This window comes from Cupressus sempervirens, chromosome 4 (assembly GCF_028749045.1).
Source record: "Cupressus sempervirens isolate cs-2001-9-10 chromosome 4, ASM2874904v1, whole genome shotgun sequence".
NCBI classification, from domain to species: domain Eukaryota; kingdom Viridiplantae; phylum Streptophyta; class Pinopsida; order Cupressales; family Cupressaceae; genus Cupressus; species Cupressus sempervirens.
In genome coordinates this window covers 813,253,179-813,271,645 of record NC_143121.1, presented here as the reverse complement: position 1 = coordinate 813,271,645, position 18,467 = coordinate 813,253,179, and positions in this window count along the sequence as shown.

Here is an 18,467-nt window from a genome sequence, read left to right as displayed (position 1 = left end):
TTGTGTGGACCAATTTAAGTAAAAAGGTGCAAAGGAGATAAGTATATTATGATGCTTGTTGATGATTACTGTAGAATGATGACAGTTATGTTTCTGAAAAAGAAATTTCATGCTTTCCAAATGTTTAACTGGTACTTGGAAAGAGTTGAGAAGGAAATAGGTAAAAATATGAAGTATTTAAGATCTGACAGAGGAGGTGAATTTGCCTCAAATGCGTTTGAGACATTCTATAATGATAAAGGAATCAAAAGACAAACATCTGCCCCTAGAACCCCTCCACAAAATGGAATTTATAAAAGAAGGAACATATCTATAACGGACTATGCTATAACAATCGTGTTTGAGAAAAATGTTGCTTTGAAATACTAGAGAGAAGCTATAAGTACAACTATCTATACCTTGAATCATGTAAAAGTTAAGAAAGATACTTATTCAACACCTTTTGAATTATGGTATGGATACTTACCCAATGTAAATTACTCTAATGTATTTGGAAGCAAGTGTCACATTCTTAAAGACTTCAGGAATGGTAAACTAGATGCAAAAAGTGAAGAAGGTATATTCCTAGAATATTCTAAAAGAAGTAAATCTTATAAGTGTTTGACTATTAACACTAACAACGTTTTGGAAAGTGAAAATGTGAACTTTGATTAATATACAGAAGTACATGAGGTTGAACCTATGAAAGAACTAGAAGAATACAAATCATTTTTATAATCTTATGAAGGTATGTTTGCCAAATAAGATCTAATGCAAATCAAAATACAAACCAGCAACAAGTTTTAGTGACTACCAAGTCACAGACCACGAATACCAAGTTGCATTAAGGAACCAAGGTCCATTTAGGTGTCAAGTTACATAAAGAATAAGAATCTCTTTCTAATTCTAAGATTAGTAGAGATGTTAAGTTACCTAATAGAGATGTATGAAATGATTCTGAAACTAAAAGATCAAATGAAGAAACACAAGCTGAACCAAGATTGTCTAAAATATGTCAAAAGACATCATCCTACTACACAAATTTTTGGAGATAAAGATACTAGACCAATGACAAGAAACAAATTGAAAAATGATGCATGTTTTCTGAGCATTAAGGAACCCAAATCAGTAAAGGATGCATTGGAAGATGAAGACTAGAGTAAGGCCATGAAAGAAGAGATTGAACAAATTGAGAAAAACAAGACATGGACTCTAGTTCCTAGACCAGAAGAAAAAAGTGATTAGCACTGAATGGGTGTTAAAAAATAAGCTAGATGAAAATGGTGAGGTGACAAGGAATAAGGCAAGATTAGTTTGCAAAGGATGTGCACAAGAAGAAGGAATTGACTATCGAGAGACATTTTCCCTTGTTGCTAGATTGGGAGGAGTAAGAACTTTATTTTCTTATTTTGTATACAAATGTTTGAAATTTTATCAAATGGATGTTAAATCTGTATTTTTGAATGTCATATTAGAAGAAAAAGTTTCCATAGAATAGCCAAAAGGTTTTGTTGATGTTAACAATAAGAATATGGTATAAAAATTACACAAAGCTCTATATGGTTTGAAACATGCACCAAAAGCATGGTGTGTGAGACCTCATAAGTATCTTGTGAATATTGGATTTGAAAGGACTGATGATAACAAAAATCTACACATAAAGATAGAGAAAGGAAAAGGTATTTTTTAATGTAAAATTTTTGTTGATGACATCATATTTGGAGGTCAAGATGCCTTATGTAAAGCTTTTGCAAATGAAATGAAGTAAGAATTTGAAATTTCTATTTTTGGAGAAACCATATTCTTTGTGGGTTTGAAAATATAATAGATTAAATATGGTATATACATCACTCAGTCAAAATATGTTGACAAAATACTAAAAACTTTTGGATTAGAGAATTCAAAACTAGTAAGTACACCTATGGTGACAAGACACAAGTTGTCAAAGAATGATGATTCAACTGAAGTGAATCACATGTTGTATAGGTCTATGATTGGAAAATTACAATATGTAGTACATAGTAGACCTGATATTGCATTATTTGTAGGGATACTCACAAGATTCTTCTCTAATCCTAGGGAGAATCATTTGATGGCCATAAAAAGAATAATGATATATCTAAAAGAAACAAAGGAGTTTGGTCTATACTATAAGAGAAATGAAAATTTTGAATTAAGAGCCTACACTAATGCTGATTGGGTTGGAAACATTGATGATAGAAAAAGCACCAGTAGTGGAGCATTTTTTTTAGGCAAGAGACTAGTTACATGGACTAGCAAGAAACAAAATTGCACCTCACAATCTACTGCTGAAGTTGAATATGTTGCCATTTTTGTGAATTGTACAAACATTGTATGGATCAAGTAGGTAATTAAAGGAATGAAGGAAGAGATTACAAAATTAATAACAATTTATTGTGATAATATAAGTGCTATCAATATATCAAAGATTCATGTGATGAACACAAAGACTAAGAACATTGCAATCAAGTATCATTATTTGAGAGAATTAGTTCAAGATAAAGAGGTGAAGATGGAATATGTCAACATTGAAGAGAAAATTTCTGCCATCTTCACAAAAGTATTACCTAAAGATTCTCATGAGTATCTAAGAAGTAAACTAGGGGTGATACCCCTATCAAAAGCTATCTAAGTAACAAAGAGGAGTGCCCTTCATCAAACAAGTTGATTTTCATCCATTTCAAACTGATGTAGAGGATCTTACTTTAGGAGTTTCCTAAAGTAATCAAAGAACTAACATTTCAAATCAGTCACAAGCAAGGTGACAGAGGGAGGAACTAGAAAAACTTCTATGAACATGATTAAGATGAAAAGCCTTTGGCATTGTTTTCAAAGAGGGAGATAATTATTGATCAAGCCAATATAATTATTGAGGGGAGAAAATTACTAATCATGAGAACAAAGAAGAAGAAATCCTAACATTTACCTAGTAAGAGGGAGATATGGTAAGAAGAAATTTAGAGGGAGTTATAAGGAAGATTTTTTTAACCCATTCAAAAGATGGAAGTTGCTGATAGAGGGTGAGATTTCAGAACAAGGAATTATTTTTTCTTTTGATATTGTCTTGCTATTTTAACCTAGTCAGTTTGATTGATCTGTTTCATTTGCAATCAATACCAAAGAGGGAGATTGTTGATAAGATTGAAGAAGACTATCAAAGAGAGCTCGATTGTTGAGAACAGATTGATACAAGTATGATCAATATGCTTCAATCATTATTTTGTCACTAATGTCAAACCTTCTATCTACTGGTAAGACAATTGCTTATATGATTTAAGTACTATCACTTATTTGATTGATGAAGAGGATTTGATCAAAAGATATAACAATAGCACCTAGAGGAAAGGTTGAGTTATGATTATGTAAAGTAGTACAAGAATTAGTTAAGACAATGATAACATGATGCATTGATAATTTACTTAAGGGTTCAAAGGCTAGCTACAAAAAGAAAGTTTAGAAGAACAAGTTACACAAAATTTGTCTACAAAGCTTGATCAAATAGATAGTAGGTGCCGCGAAAAGTTAGTACAAGCTGAGCAAAAAATTAGTTGGAGCTAAGTAAAAGTTTATTCTAGTGTATGTTGAGCAAAACAATGGATGTCGAGTAAAGTTTATTTGATAAAAAGCACCGGTAAAATTTAGTTCACATCAAGTAATTTTACAAAGGATTTCAAGAAATATAGCATGTTCCAAGCATCAGGAGAAAGATAATGTCATTTGGTTGCATTATTTAAACAACTGTGAATTTGATGGATCTAAGCTGACAAGTTTGTTTTCTTAGAATTTTTGAACCAGGTGGAAGATAAGGTTGATGAGCAAGTGGCATATAATTCAAGATAAACCATTTTTAGGTGAGTTCAAAGAGGATTCAAGAATAAGTTTATAGAAGAGATATGGAATGTAGGATAGATTCATTGTATCCTACCTAATCCATCCTAACCCTAATTTGGATGATGGAAAATGAGCGAGAAAAGATCTCAATTTCCTATTTATACGAATGGTTGGTCAGAAGCAAAAATGTTAATGTGTGAGAACTCAAGGAAGATAAGGGGTCAAGGGTTTTGTCTTTATCAAGTAACTAAAAGAAGAGACTGCATTGATATGTTAAGAAAGAAGGCTTAAGGATATGAATGCTTGAAGGGTGAACAAGATGTTAGAAATGAAAAGTATGAAGGCCAAGCAGAATGGAGGACTGAAACAATGATCTATAATATGCAAATGAAGTTGTAAGTTGTTATTAGATCAAGCCTTACTATTACTCTCTAGCAATTGTATCAATTTAGGGTAAATCCTTTAGATTAAGGTTGAACTAATAGTCATTTGTAAATCCTTTAACTTGGTGACATTCCAAGTGAATGGTCTAAAGTCCTCTAACAAGGATCACTCCTAACAAGGTGATTGAAATCCTTTAACAGTGTGTATTGTAACTTTTAACAATGTTGGCCTTTTATAGGGTATCATTTTAGGATAGTGAAAAAGAGTAGCATGTTATTGGTGGTTTTTCTCAAATTGAGTTTCCACATAAATCATTATGTCAAGTGTGTTGATCAATCTATTTTGTTTCATGTGTACATTTCTGCAAGTTGATTTGATAGTAACCTAGAAGTTTTTAGTGATTTCATAATCTTATGGATGCATGCATGAAGATAAATGTTTTATGGGTTCACTACATTTGGACCTTGGATAACCAATTCACCACCCACCCCTCTCAGTTATTCTAGAAGTATTCCAACATCTTATTCCAAATAATTATTAAAAATTATAATCCTAAACTCATCCATTTCTACAAATTTCATTAGTTTACTTCATTTCAAAATTCAAAATAATAATACCAATTTGGTGTCATTGAAGGTGAACAGTTAAACTTTTGTTAGCCTTTTCCTTTACAAACGGGTGAGACAGGTTTTTTCTTTTACCCTAAGTGAATTAATAATCTTATTTTATAAGTCACTTGATAAAGTTCTTATATTATGCCAAAAGGAAGTTTCTATCCTCACTTTTTATTTCCATGTTTTTGAGAAATGAAGAATTTCCTCAAAAATCTTCTTGGAGAAATTCCTTCATTTTCTCATTGTGATCGATCTATTTGGACAATTTCAACATGAAGTGGCTCATTGGATTTGTGTAAGAATCACTCCACTTCCCTAATGGTTTTGTCTGATCAGGTAGTCTGTTCATTTTACTGTGGCTTTTCCTATTTTTCCCACTTGGTAGCAAGGTAGAGCTTTCTCATTTAATAGTTATGGCTTTGTTTTAGTTTCAATTTTTTTATAGTAAATTTATTGGAGGTCTAAAACTAGTGTTCCCCTTTGTTTCAATATGCTAGTTCTACCCAATTAGGTAGGTATGAACATTTTAGTTTTTTGGGGGGTTTTAATTTGAAGTTTTATGTTGTTATGCTGGTCATTTTTCATACGATCTTAGAAATCAAAGGGTACTTGGAACTATTTTGATAATGGGTTTTAATTTAATCAATTTTTGACAATGTTGATTTTTGAGCAATTTTTACATCACCTTATTTTGCATGCCACGCAGTTATCTTGGATATTTCATGGAATTTTTCTTGGTCGTGAAGTTGGAATGTATATTAGGTTTCTAATCCAACCATAGTTTTCCTTCGCATCATCAAGATTTTTCTAGAATCCATACTCCTAGATTGAGATTGATTGAATGAGTTCATGATGTTTGGTGTTTTGTTGCCTCTTTGGGATTCATGTCAAATTTGTACTCTTCGATATGGACCACTTGAGTGGCATTGTTTCTTGTTTCATTTATTGCATTTCTCATATCCAAACCTTGCATTGGTATTATGTGATTATGATCATGAAGTTGGTTATTCCCACACATGAGAACATGTGTGTGCATATAATAGGATATGGCAAGACCCAAAATCCTATATATAAGTTGGTTGAGGGATTATTTATTTGGGGGCTGGGTTGGTAAATTGCATTGTCATTGGGAACTCATCATGTGATTAGCATGGGTATGTAGGTTAGGTAGTGGAGTGGCTTTTGTAATGTACCCTAGCTTAGAAGTGGCTGAAAAGATAATGTGAAGAGGTTCTAATAGTGATAACCAAAATTAATTAATGTGAATAAAAATTAATGATAACATAAGATAATTCTTTTATTGCATATGGCCTCCTAAGGGAGTTGAGCCATGTCATGTATGTGGCCTCTCGAGGAGAGTTAAGCCAAACCACATTTAGCTTAGGCTTTCTGATGCCAGGTGACTTATAATCCACTTGACTCCCTATATATATTTATTCTTAGTGGATTTGACCAGTGACCTGATGTACTACATTATTGTCATGATCATATAGATGTTAGTATCATAGTCCTTACTGGTGTGTGTGTTAGCCTTGGGTGATTGTCTTATGTGATTATGGGGTAAATGCAATAAGTTGAGTACCAAAACCATTGAATTCCTTGAGGAAAAAGCATTGTTGCTAGAAATAGATACCCATTTATATTAAAAAATAGGTACCTACAAGTCAGGCTCGAGTTTCTGATCCTAAATTTAAAAAATGGGTACCCATTTTTTTCAAAAGGTATACCCATGTCAAATGTGTACCATTATTTTCAAAATGATTACCCATTTCAAAAAAGGTACTTGTTTCTAAAAAAATCAACAAGATAACTTTTTGTGCTTGAAAGCTTATTTTACCTACTTTTAGAAATGGGTACCCATTTTGAAATCTTTGTCCGTTTCTTAAAATTCAAATTTCACATTCATGGGTTGCATTGTTCTTTGGCTTGGGATAGGCTTGGTAGTACCAAGCCTATGCTTATTCCAAAAAAATTGGCTAAGGCACATGAACATCAAACTTTTTCCTTTTTGTGATTTTTTGGAGGAATTTCCAAATGAATTTTTTGATGAAACAAAGACCCATTATAATACTCTTTCTCTAGTTTATAAAAAATTAAATTTTATAGTAATATGACTTATTTTAGTATTTTTACAATATCCAATAAAGAAAAAAGGAAAAATATTCTCATCAAGATTTGGTGTGTTAGGTACCTTTTCCCAAAAATAATTACAAAAATTCATTTTTTTGCTAAAAAAGGGTGGTCGTACATGTGTGTGGTATGATCCTGTAACATGCATTTTGATAAAGTATTTTTAGAACATGCCTACCAAAATGTAATTTATACAATGCGAGCATTCCAAAAAATGACATATTTGAAAACTAGCCTCCAAGCACTACATTTTCTATCAGTAAATTTTTCTGGGATTCAATCTTGATATGCCTCAAATTTGGACATTAAGTGACAAGAAATTTGAAAAATGGGAAAAAAAGCTTTCACTTTTGGCCAAAACTAGGACTCAACTTCTTGTACCACCCTATGGTTGGGTCATTATCTCCATCAACATGGCGGGAGTGGGCCTTTGGGTACTACATGGTTGGGAGGCATAACTTCCTATACCATTGATAGGGATTAGTGTAGAGAAATGGTTTACTTCTAGTTTGAGATTAGTGCTAGATTTCTATTAGGTGCTTTGGTGTATTCAAAGTATGTTCTCTTGTGATTTATTCTTTACTTTGGATGTATTTGATATCATGTTTAGATGATGTTTAACATGTTATTTGATGCATTCATTTTTCATGTTGCTTAATTGGGAATTTTTACCACTACTTTGGGTTAGTGATGCTTTTAATCAATTAGCATGTTGGTTATACTTGTTCTTATGATGTTAATTGATGGTTATTGATAAGAATGATCTCATGAGACAAGTTTGACTATCATGTCGGTAAATTGAGTTTCATACTTAGGGGTATGGTTAGGGTCCTTGAGATCTCATGATGCCATTATGGTAGGGAGGAAATGAGCACGATTGATTTGAGTTGGTTATATCACATGTCTGCACTTTCCTTTTCACTACGATGTTTCTTTTGTTTATATCATATATTGATGATGTAGATTAGATGGAGGTATGTTATTGCAATTTGTATTTTATCTTCATTCAAGGTCTAAGATCTACTTTTATGTGCTCGAGTGATCATTCCTTGATTTATGTGGATTTGGTACTCCCTAGTGTGGAGGTTTCATTATTTAGTGTGTTTGTCCTTGCTTTTTTATCCTATTTTTGGGATTTCTTTCGTCTGGGAGGGAAATTGTCTCAAACAACTAAACAAAGTCTTAGGTGATTATGTACTCTCTTGCATAGTAGCACAAAGTCTCACTTAAGTGTGTACTTACTCGTGTGGCTAAGTGAAGTCTTGCACGAGCCTAGTGTGGAGTCTCGTCTAGTTCATAGAGGATTCTCATGTGTTATCCAATCTTGTCTTGCATGAGAATTGATGAAGCTTTCTTGCATGGAAAATATTGAGTGTTTGCACACACCAAGAAGATGTGAATTATAGTTTTGATTACCCTTTTGGTCCTGCATCTTCCCATTTTAAAATAGATTATATACAGCGTACATAAAATATATCATTTAAGTATAAGTTATACTTAAGAAATATTTTAATATGTACAATGATATATACAACGATTCATTTGAGATAGATTCTAGCCCTCTCTAGGACTTAACATAAAGATTCTAGAAATTTTTAGGGCTTAAAGATTTCATACTTAGTTAGATTTTAGGGATTCTATATTTTAGTCTTACATGAATTTCAAGATTCATCCTTTGTCTTTATGCATGGTGTCTAGTAGGTGAGTGGTTCTAACCTTCAGCCTTGTCTTGTGCATGACCATTTGGGGGTCTCTGCTTGTAATTCTTGATTATGATATGGTTAGTTGGAAATGACCTTGTATGTTTAACCATGCTAGGAACTTTTATCTTGGGTAAAAATAGAACAACTACTTGGTATATATTCTCATGATTCATGTGATCTTTGGTTCATAAGTTATGGTTTAGTGCTTGGGGATCTTTGGAAGTGTTTGTAAGGCTTCTACATGTGTAAGTGAACATGTGAGTTTAGCCATGCATGTTCCCCATTTTACTATCTTGATTAGATGTTTCATTCTTCCTCTTAGTTACTTTATGTTGTTGCTAGTAAATTATCTTTAGAAAATTTTTATCCAGTGCATGTTTTATCTTTTTGTTCCAAGGATCTTTAGGCAGGACATTACAACCTCATAATAAAACACAATATTTTTTTCTTAAAATTATTGATTTATATTTCTACTATAATTATAAAAGAATGAAATCTTTATAACTAAATCCAATCTCTTCTAATGAAGGATGTTGCAAAAATTAAGATTTATAGTTTCTCAATAATTTAATCTAAATATTTTTCATTAAAACACATCCACATAAGAATAAAATATTGATATTTCTAATTTTTTTTTTTTTGATGAATAGTCCTTTTCAATTAATAAAATTTACTAAGATTACAATTCACAAAAAAGGGGCTGGGGGATACAGGATCACCCTGCGAATGAGTTGAAACAACCGAAGTTAGAATAAACAACATGGCCTCAGCCAGAAACTATAAACTATTCATAAAAATAAAAAAACACTTTTAACAATCTCAAGCTGCCAAGGAAGTACCAGCAGAGGGAGGAGGATCATCTTTATCAGGAAATCCCCACACATCAGTGGGATTGTGAGGCAGACTAGGAACAGTCCAACCGTCAGCAGCATCAGCAAGATCTGGGGTAGTCGTAGTCTTTGCATCCTTCTTTTCTGGTTGCGGAGGAGAAATTGCCAAGGCCAGCCAAGGAAACTTTCCAGAGTGCACCCGACCAGGGGAAGGAGTCGGAGACCGGCCAGAAGCCCCCCCAAGGGGGAGTCGGGGACTAGCCAAAACTACCACAGGTGGGGAAGTAGAGTGGCGCCTCCAACTGCCATGACCACTGCTAGGAGAGCAGTGGCAGGGACCTTGGTAGTGCGGCATGTGTGAATGGCGGCCATAGGACTGGCGTTGGGAATGGTGACCGCGAGATGAGGAGGCATCAATCGAGGCATCCAGAGGCACTCTAGCAATGGTGCAAGGAGCATTGCCCCAATGATTTAACAATTCCTGTAAGTGTGCAACCTCTAGGGAAAGTTTATTAGCTTGCACCTGTATCTGCATAATGACATTGTTACAAATGCATGCCTTAGTGTACATTGTAATGTTAACATCCAAAAAACTGTGAGTGAATAAAACTGCATTCCTATCTTTCCATAGAGAAAAAAAAATTTCCATCCTAAAAGTATGCCAAATCTGGGAGAACTTCCAAGGAAATCTTGGGGAATCACCCAGCAGGATCATGTGCCATGAAAAAGGTTCGAGCCTGAAAGGCTTGAAAAAATCATGAATCTAGTGCCAATAATTCTGAGCATGCTTGCAAAACCAAAAAATATGCAAAAAGGACTCAGGTTGGCCACAGAAGGGGCATCTGGGATTAGGAACCCCTACATGCTTGAGCCGAGGCCCCAAGGGAAGACCTTGGAAGGCAATGCACCAAGCAAAGTGTGCAATCTTAGGTTCTGTAATGGCACTCCAAATGGTGTCGAACCATTTTCTCCATTGAGAAAGCGAAGAATGAAAATGCCACCATTGATTAAGCATGTCCACCATCAGAAGGTGGGGCAAAAGCCATCTGTATCCCATATTGGGCTTATAATTGGTAAATGGAGTGGTAGGAAACCATTTCCAATCATACCACCAAGGACAAACAAACTGAATCCCCACCTTATGAAGTAAGTGCACAGGGATGGAAGACAATAGAAGGTCATAAGTCTGGCGATTGGCACGAACAAGGTGGTATTGAACCTATATATCCTCCCATGACCTGAAATTCATGGTGATTTCTAAATAGTTTGATAACCAATTGATATGTATTTTTTAAATACAAAAAAAAAATGATTTAAAAAAAATGACTATGATTTCTAAATGATCTTGTAATTATCACAATTTTTAAAACTATATATTTTATTTTCTTAAATTCTTGAAACAAATGTTATAAAAAAAACATATATTTTAGAAAGAGAACGCATGCGTTAACTGTCTAATGATATAGTCAGAACAAAATCCTAATTAGAAACAAGTTACATTTTCAAAAAACTATTATAGTTAAACACAAACATTCTCTAAAGTTTTAAAGTACAAAGAAAAATAAAATATTTCATCGATAGGCTATTTACTTTGAGTTCTAGGAATTGTCTCATTCAAGTCATTAAAAAATGCAATATTAGGAAATAATCAAAAAGGTATTTTAAAGTGTTTTCACAGTGCCTCTGTTGTCCATGGGTAATCATGCCACCATCCTATGTGTAGATTTGTACCCTAGTTGTAGAAGAAAGAGGCCACACAGATGCTTGACAACACCATCCTACTTTTGTGGTGTGTTGTCATCTTCCACCAATAATAGTTGGAAATGGAAATAATTATTTGACCTACTCAAAGATATAATATCAACATTGATGATAAGGGGAAAATGAATGCCAAGAAAACTATTTATGTGATATATGTAGCTTCAACTAAGAATGTTGCAAGATTAAAAGCTATTATCTTTTAGCTATAATAATACACTACTACATTGGAGGTCAATTTTGACCTAAGGCCTCTTTTGCTTGTTTAATTCAAAAAAAAATTGTTTATGAGGCTGACAAGGTAGGATCATAAATTAAAAAAAGAAAAAGATAGGAGACCTTATTTGGCTGATTGAGTATTTGGGATTGTGAACTAGAGTTTTGGAGGTCTTTCTCTACATGTACAAGAGATGAGCCAAAACTTGGAGACATGAATGCAAAATTTATGACACATTTTCCAAGTTCCATCACATTGTACTCTTATTTTTCCATTGCATGTTGCATGTGAAAATAGGTATGCACTCTATAGACCTCTGCATTCCTGTGTCTAGGGTATGATTTTGTTCTTTGATTTTTCTTATCTCATTTATAGAAAACATAATAACACTCTACACCACACATTAAATCTTGGTACTTACCAAGAGATAAAGCACAATGATAGTGTTCAAATAGCCCTTAAAACCTTTGCACATGCCTATTAGAAAAGAGTCAACAAGGGAAGGGCGAATGCACCGAGTTGTGGTGCCAAAAAGATGACATACAGCTCAAATTTCTAAATTTCTAAAAGAATGCACATGCTTTGGCTTGGGTTCCACAAACCCTGGGCTTGTCGAGAGCAAGCCATAGCACGTGTGCACTTTTTAAAAACTCTATAAATGGGTTGCAAACCCATGGTCAATTCTATTTTACCTTATTTCTTTGCATTGATTTCTTCTTTCCCCTCAACACTGTGTATGTGGTTTATGGAATTTGAATAATTTTCTAATTCTCCTCCTCAAGATTCCTCCTTGTTACTGGGGATCAAAATTGGGATTGTCAAGTATAATTTCTATTATTGTTTTTGTATTATTTTGTATGTTTTCTTAGTTTTACTTTGAATTTGTTTATTTATTTAAAATGAATCTTATCAAGAAATGTGAATAATCAACCACCAAATCCCTAGCCTAATCAAAAAAATCAAAATGAAAACCCTCTACAAGAAGAGAAATTTTTTTTGCAACCTTCACCAATTGAAAGATCTCCTCCTAGCACCCAAGACAATATAATTTATGAAATAGAAAGAGGGAAAAAATGAACTAGAAGTAATCATTGGTAGGTTGAAAGCTTGTGGAAAAACTAATCCTATGAGAGCACTATTAGCATCCTCCCTTGAGTCGATTATGAGCCATGTAGCTTTTGTTAGTGGTTAGTTGGATATTTGGTGTGTTAAGAGAGAAGAACAAAGAAGATATTATGCAAACAAATTATCTTATAAATATGTAAGAAAAAAGGACATAGAAAAATTTAGCATATGTGCATTGTTTAAAAAACCTCTAAAACAAGAAACTATTAAACATACAACTAAAAGGTTTCCCATCCATTGGTGCATACATGATGATATTTGAAATAACTTTTAGAATAGATGGTGGATGGTCTTTTCTGCCTCTCCCTATAATAATCATGAGGTTCCAATGTATTTCTTAAAGAAATTGTATTGTGAGTTTGTCCTTCGAGAGATCTCCAATTATTTTGATATGTTAGATTCTCAAGGTATAGGTGGGGGGTAATCATTTGAGAAGTCAAGGGCACATCATGAACCTAATGTAGTTAGGGTGCTTGTTGTTAAGCCATAACATGAGCATGTGATTATTCCTTTAGTTGTGAGGGAACATGTAGAGACCAGTACTCTAGGGACTATCAATGCTTTGACACAGACCCTCATTCATTTTGCTAGTCCATTAGTTGAGGAGGAGCCTTCTTTGCATTGTGGTCACATGTGCACATCATGTGGATCCTTATGCACATTTGGAAATCATGTTGGAGACACTATGGATCATGGTCTAGTCACTGATAAGTTCCTAAGTGGCACATTTGGCATTGGCACACGGGTAAATTATAATTATAATAAACTAATTTGATCACATTCCATATGTATAGTGAATGAATAATTAATTAGCATGTCTTGAGATTGTTCAAAATTTAGGGTAAGAGCATTGATGACCCTAGTATAGATTCCTCAGCACCATTTTACATCTCTTGATGAGTAGAGAGGTATGTATCAATTTAATCATTTAAATTAATGCATATATTTATTAATTAATCATATGAAGGATTGACAAAATTATTTTATCCATGTGCATTAGTTCTCTACTAGAGCATCAACATTCATGAGGGACTCTGAGCCTAGGCATGATATGAGCTTCATATAGGTACATTTGTTTCATGCCAATTTAATTCATTTGAGTATATCTATTTCATGTTCTATGCTACATGTAAATTGTATTATATGATTTGTAGTTGTTGATGTCTGCAACTCCTCATCTTTTCTAGTCCATCAATCATGGAGTTGCTATCGTGATGGATAATTCAAAGCCATTGAATAAGCTATGAACAAGTTTTCATAGTTTTAGTTTTTATTATAATAGTTAGAATTGAAATTTTAAATGGTATTTATGAGTATGATGGATTGATTATATTGATTGAATTTTTGTAGGGCCTTGTTACTCACGATCATCCACGAGCCTTTGAGGTGGATGTACTAAGTGACTATTTGATGGAGGTAAGAAAATAATTAATTTTGTGTGTACATATATTTGATTTTAATGTATAGTAATTATTGATTCATATATACTTCGTTTGTATCAACTCTAGATAGAGAGGAACCTAAAAAAGAGGGTGAGTGTGTGAGGTAGACCCCATCATCCCCATCATCTCCCTCCATGCAATTATGAAAGACCTCTAGGAATTTTTTTCCTTCCCATCATAGGAAGGAGAAGATATAGGGATAGGCACACATGTATAGGAATTAGTGGACATATTCAATGTACATTTGATGTGTATATGTCATTTTATATTTGATGTATGACATATATTTGATTCATGACATTATTAGACTTATGACATTATTGGTTATCATAATATATGATATGTTTGTCCATGTATGACATTATTGGTTATGATAATAATTTATATGTTTTTTCATGTATGACATTATTGACCTTGTCATAATATATATCTTGTTTTTCTTGTTTACATTTTAAGTATTTCATGTATTTCATTTTAATGTAATTTGCATCCAAAATGATACAGAATGCTCACACGAAAAGCTAGCACTTTTAAGGAAAACTACCTTTCCCACCTTCTTAATTGTCTTCAAAAACTCTTTCCAACTTTGTTACAATGCTAAAAAAACTTCTACTCAACTTCACAAAACTATGATTTCTTTCCCTATTCAAGACTTGAGAAGCAATAACGGAAAAAAGAGAAAATTTGAGAAATGGATCCTAATAAACTTCTTGCTTCAAAATAACACCTTAGACACTTCAAGGAAGACATAATGATGAGGTTCCCACAACCAGTTCACTCTCTTAACATGTATTTTGCAAAATTTCTCTTAATAGGCCTAATTGCCCTTGTAGCCCTTTTGTGGTTTTGGAATAGAAACTTTATTTTTCTCCACTAAACCTAGAAAAAAAAAGTGTTTGGATACCCTTTTTTAAGTTACACAAAACCCCAAAGCTTTAGCTCCCCAACCTACTCTAGCACTCTTGAACCTACACAAGCCTCACAGGCTAGATTGGCCAAATTAAGCTTGGAACACTTGGAATGTGCAAGAATGGGTTCTTAGGATTGGTTTGTTGTTATAGAGGGTCTTGTTACACCTTTCTCAACATGGAATGATTATTTTCCAAGTTCAATAACCCAAATCCAAGCCCTATCCACAAAATTAGCATTTTAAGGACTGAAAACACCATATTTTCACACTAGGACACATTCATGTTAACCTCTTAGATCATCTAAGAAAATTATGAAACTTAGGAATCTTGATCTACCTACCCTAACCTTGGAAATCCCATAATGCCTTTGAAAACCAACCATAGAAATGCAAGTTAGGGCCACATCTTGCTTGAAACCTCAATTTAAGGATTTTGAAGCAATCAACCTAAAAATAATGCATTGTAATCTAGAAAAATTTTGTTTTCAAAACATCCACCTGGATTTGGCCTCCCAATCTATACAAGTTCGTATAGTAAGCAATTTCTCAAAAAATCTATATATTTGGTATTAAAATTTTTTTGTACATACACCTTATGCCTCCTCTAACTTCATAGAGGGTATATTCGTCATTTGACATCCATTCCAAATAATTAATAAGTGGTTTTATAAGTTACAAGCTTAATTTCAACATTTTCCAAAAAATTGCTAAAATTGCCAAAAAGTTATCAGCAACTTTTATTGCGAAATGTAATTTTTGTACTAACTCTTCCTAGAACTTAACCAAGTGGTTTTTGGTAACACATTGTACCTATATAAGGTATAATGACTCTCAAAAAACTTCTTGAGTCAACTTATTAACAAAACCAATAAAAATGCAAAAATCCTTGGGAATAAAGCAACTTGGGTTTATAGATGACCTCAAGTTCCTTGACCTTACAAACAAGGATTGCCTTATTACCATAACAAAATAATATGTTTAAAATGAAGTGTATGATCACCACTTTACCTTCTATCATGATTCTCTATCATTGGATGAGATGACATATCCAATTGCCACCCAGGCGCCCTACACCGCAAGTCTCAACATCACTTGAGATGGGGCCGCAAAATAAAATGGAAACCAATATCCAAAAAGAGAGGGAGGTTATTGTAGATGTTAGAAATATAATACTATAGTGCCTAAAATTACATCCATACCTTGCATGAGCTCCAAGATATGCCTCATGAAGGATTGCTTCCCTATGGCATTTAGTGACTCTTAGGGTCAATTTATTTCAGAATGCCTGAGAATGTTCAAGAAGTGAATGAGATAGGATGAGATTAAAACTAGTGTTTACATGACTACCTAGAGCTAATTAAGCATACAAGTTGATCCCCTATTTCACAGTTAGAGAGATTCACCAATTGGAAACTTTGTACTGGCCAACACTACAACTCTCAACATCACTTAAGATGGGGCCAAAAAAAAAAAATTTAATCCAATCTCCAAAAAATGAGAGAGATTATTATAGGTATTGGAAAAATAATCCTGTAGCACCCAAAATTGCATCCATACTGTTGGAATATTCAAATATGGAAAGAGTACTTATGAGAGGGGGGGGGGGGTGTGAATCATAAGTATCATATTTTAGCCAATAAAAATTTTAACTGAAAGTAAATTGCATGCATGTAAATACATCAAATAAACATGTAACAAAACACATGCATCAATAACACTTAACACTGGAATTTGGTAACCCAAAAACCCTCCAGGAATAAGAAGGTAAAACTGGGGTGGGGATGATACCCACAAAAATTATTGCAGCAATATTGTTCAACCACTTCTGATGGTTTTCCCTGTTAAAGGCTTTACACTATGTCAATAGTGACCTAGTTAGAGGCTTTCAAACACTTAACATGAAGTGTTACCCTGTTAAAGGATTTATCAAAATAGCTGTTAAGCTAACCTATTACCATAGGATTTTCATTCTAATACAATTGCTAGAGAGTATTAGGTACAATAAACCTGACTAATTACAATCCTTGATTGCTGATTGTAGGCACTTTTTCTTCTTTCTCTAATCTAGATCCTTTTGTGATCTAATAATCCTCACTTTTGAAAATAGAATTCCTTGCAAACCCTTGTATGTCTTCTCATACCTCTCATCTCTCACATTTTACAATGAAGTTTTGTCTTCCTTATAAAGACATTTGAAGATTTAGGGTTAGGCATGGATCTACGATCCATATTCAATCTTCATTTTCCGCTCAATACTTATCTTTTGCTGATTGGTTGCATGCCTTTAGCATTTTTCTTATTGGTTGCATGCAAATTGCATAGGAAAAATAAAAGATTTGATCTCATCATTAAATCCTTCAAGATTTACCTTATGTCGGCTGTAAAAATTGTTTGCATCATAGTTTGTGCAATTACAAACTCTTATGCTGATCTATTGAGTTACTCGGCTCCTAAAGTATTACTGATGCTCGGCACATGTTGTTTCCTGGATAGCTCAACACCTTAACAAAATTGTATTACTCGAAACCTTATGTTACTTGGCACTTGTTAACACTTAGCACTGATCTTCACTCAATATCTGATCTTCACTCGGTATCTGATCTTCACTCGGCATCTAAAAATTACTCGGCACATGAAAATCACTCAGCATGCATGATGTACTCGACATCCAATGTGGAATATGATTAAGTGTGTTGGCACTCGAGTGTCAAAAACATTATGATGTTAACAATCTCCCCCTTTGACATGAGTGACAAAAACACTTAACTGATCTTATAAGTACATTTACTTAATCTGATTGGTATGTACATATTGAGAACTTTGATCAAAATTTGTGACTTACAATCTTACAATATATACCTTAAAAATTTTGTAACTCCCCCTGAGTTGATTGTGCCTTATCTATATATCAATTCTCCTCCTTTGTATTTGTTTGTATCTATTGTCTCCCATTAATTTATCTCATATCTGTATCTCTCCTTATTAATCTATTTCTCCCCCTTTTTTGATTTGTATCTCCCCTTATTTGATCTGTATCTCCCCCTTTTTGACACTTATGTCAAAGAATGTTTAAGGGTTAAGACCGTATTTGGCCAAAAATGTGCTATTTACCTCCATAATCATTTTGAGAGCTGCATCCTAATTGTTCAAATCAATTTCTAGTGAATTATGCTGGATAGAAGTCTTGGCAGCAAGATGAATAAGTGCATCTAATATAGAAAGATTTGGATATTTCTTGAGTACATTTTCAACATATACTTTCTCTTTATGGAGTATCTCTAAATGTGGGGTAATGGAGGACTGGAGCTATATTAATTTGGCCTTAATATTACCCTCATCTTCTGTTAAGACAACTATTTCTTTGTGAGTGTGAAGCAATTGAGCAAAATGCTTCTCACTTTGAGCCGGATCACTTGGTAGCTGCATGCTTGAAATTTTTAAATTTCTTTCCAAGCTCAGTATCTTTTAGCTTGTTTCTTGTGTGAAGTATGAAAAATCACACAACTTTTTGTACAGTGAGAAT